The 3,103-nt window shown below is 44.6% G+C and overlaps 1 non-coding gene across 1 annotated transcript; it reads right to left on the bottom strand.

Moving 5' to 3' along the window:
* Positions 1 to 534: 534 nt before the first annotated feature.
* Positions 535 to 641, bottom strand: LOC130734787 (small nucleolar RNA R71). The gene has a single exon (XR_009018131.1). It is a non-coding gene; the product is annotated as a small nucleolar RNA R71 (small nucleolar RNA).
* Positions 642 to 3,103: the final 2,462 nt, after the last annotated feature.

The raw sequence follows: 3,103 nt of genomic DNA, 5'->3' as shown, positions 1-3,103 counted from the left end.
TTGCTGTTTGATCCGGAGCCTGAACGTACTCTTCGCCGTCGTCGAGCCCAACAAAGGCTTGAAGTCATGGCTGCTCATATGACGGAAGAGGAGATGCAAGCCCACATAGAAGAAAGAGTGAATGAGGCTCTTGCTCAAAGACTTCAAGAGCAAGAATTGGAGAATGCCAATCGTTCTCTTAGAGACCTCACCTCGGCTGCCATGAGCTACGATTATCCGGGCAGCATAGTTTCCCCCGATGGCACGGGAAATTTTGAGCTGAGGCCGGCATTCATTAATTTGGTGAGCCAGAATCAGTATGGTGGAGGTGCTCTCGAAGATCCTCATGCACACATGGAGCGGTTTATCCGCAATTGCAACACCTACAGAGTTCAGAATGTTTCAGCGGACACCATCCGCTTGAGTTTATTCCCTTTTTCATTGAGGGATACTGCTGAGGAGTGGTTGAATTCACAGCCCCAAGGTAGCATTACATCTTGGGAAGACTTGGCTGAGAAGTTCACCACAAGGTTTGTTCCAAGAGCCCTCTTGAGAAAGCTCAAGAATGACATCATGACTTTTACTCAATCCACCGATGAGAATCTCTATGAAGCTTGGGAGAGGTTCAAGAAGCTCTTGAGGAGGTGTCCTCAACATAACCTTACTCAAGCTGAGCAAGTAGCAAAGTTCTATGATGGTCTCCAATATTCTTCGAGGTTTGGTTTGGATGCGGCTTCAAGTGGAGAGTTCGATGCCTTACTTCCACAAGTGGGGTATGAGTTGATTGAAAAGATGGCTATAAGAGCCATGAACTCTAATAATGATCGCCAAGCCCGAAGAGGAGTCCTTGAGGTTGAAGCTTATGATCAACTTATGGCCTCCAACAAGCAACTCTCCAAGCAAATGAATGAGATTCAAAATCAAATGAAGACTACCAAGATTGGTGGTCGAGTTGCCAAGGTGGAGTGTGTGACTTGTGGAGGGCCGCATGACAGCGAAGAATGCACAGAGACTAGACCGGAGGAGGAAGTGAAGGCTATGGGTCAAGCTCGGAATGACCCATTTTCAAATACTTACAATCCAGGATGGAGGAATCACCCTAATTTCTCGTGGAGGCAAGGTAGTAGTGGGCAAGGAAATGGCTTTCAAAGACAATTTCCTAGCCAAGGATTCCAAGGCCAAAGCTCAAGACAACCTCAAGAGCGAGGAGAAGGTGAAAGTAGTGGTTCCAAGAAGAGCTTAGAAGAGTTGGTGGAAACTTTCATCAACCGGACGGAAAACAATTACAAGAATCAAGAGGCGGTTATCAAGAATCTTGAGAATCAATTTGGCCAGCTGGCCAAGCAAATAGCCGAGAGACCTCAAGGTAAATTTCCTTCCGATACTATCCCCAATCCTAAGCAAGAAAATGCCTCTGTTGTAGCCACTAGAAGTGGGAGAGTGATGAGTGAATTGAAGAAAAAAACAGAGGGAGAAAAGAGAGAGGAGATAGTGGGAGGAGAAGTAGTTGTGCCTATTAAGGTGAGAGAGGAAGTTGATCTTACTCCTGAAACTAGCAAGGTTCCGTTTCCTAAAGCATTGGCTAAGAAGAGCTTAGATAAAAAGTTTTCAAAATTTGTTGATGTTTTCAAAAAGCTCCACATTAGTATTCCTTTTGCTGATGCTTTGGAACAAATGCCTATATATGCTAAGTTTATGAAGGATATTTTGCATAAGAGAAGAAGATTGAAGGGAGTAGATGAGACGGTGTTGATGACGGAGGAATGTAGTGCCATTTTGCAGCGGAAGATGCCTAAGAAAAGAAGGGGCCCCGGAAGTTTCACTATTCCGGTAGAAATTGAAGGCATGGCGGATGTGGAAGCCTTGTGTGATCTTGGAGCGAGCATAAATTTGATGCCACTCACCATGTTTGAGAGGCTTAACCAAGGAGAGGTTACTCCAACCATGCTCTCCTTGCAAATGGCGGATCGATCCCTCAAGACTCCATATGGGATTGTGGAGGATGTAATGGTGCGGGTGGACAAGTATGTGTTCCCCGTGGACTTTGTTGTGCTTGATATGGAGGAGGATGAGAAGATTCCTCTCATTCTTGGTCGACCTTTCTTAGCTACTGGTAGAGCTAAGATTGATGTTGACAAGGATCACCTCATTCTCCGTGTTGGTAAGGAAAAGGTACGGTTTTCTGTTTTTAATCCTATGATTGAGACTAACCATGACAATGACTTTGTCTGTGATGTGATTAGAAGCAGGTCGAAGGTTTTGGAAGAGATCCCCAAAGTTAATGTCCAAATTGATGAGTTCCATCCGGCTCTCATCAAGCTTGTTAATGGTAACAAGTATGGGGGGTCTAAGTACGAGAACTTGCATGCTCATATGGTGAAGTTTACCCAAGCTAGCACCCTTGCTAAGATTGAGGGTGTTTCAAGTGATGAAGTGAAGATTAAACTCTTCCCTCATTCTTTGACGAGGGAGGCTAGAGCTTGGTTTGATGAGCAAGAGGACATAGCCTCATGGGAGGATTTACTCCAGAGGTTTTGTGCAAGGTTTCTTCCTTGCACTTGTGGTAAGCTAATCAATGGAAAGGAATTTCCTTCCTAACACCATCGGAAGGAGAGTCCACCTAGGACTATAACCTAGGGCTAAATAGGAGACAACCCATTCTTTTAATTTTGTTATTTTCTATCTTTTAATTTTGTAGTATTTTAGGTGTTTAATTTCAAAAAAAAAAAAAGGAAAAAATAAAATTTTTTGTGAAAAAACTGGGTTGAGCGCCTAGGCGCCAATTCATGGGCGCCTAGGCGCCAATTAGTGGCAGAGGCACTGCCTCTGTATCTGGCACGAGCGCCTGAGCGTTCCCCATGAGCGCTCGAGCGCTCCTTTACGTTGTTTCTGCCAGATTTTGGGTTTTAAAACCCCAACCTTTCATTTTCCCACTCTTAACTCCCATTCTCCCATAAAAAACGCACCCCACTCTCTCCATACCCCATTTCCACTTCTCATTTCTCACTTGCACACACATTGGCTCTTCCTTTTACTTCAAAGTTCTGCATTGCATCAAGTCCAGTCCACTTGCACCCACTCACTCTCAAGTCAAGGTAAGTTCCATTTTCCACTTTCCTTCACC

Source organism: Lotus japonicus, chromosome 1, assembly GCF_012489685.1.
Source record: "Lotus japonicus ecotype B-129 chromosome 1, LjGifu_v1.2".
Lineage (NCBI taxonomy): Eukaryota > Viridiplantae > Streptophyta > Magnoliopsida > Fabales > Fabaceae > Lotus > Lotus japonicus.
The sequence above is the reverse complement of the archived record's forward strand: the minus strand, read 5'-3'. Positions and strand labels throughout refer to the sequence as shown.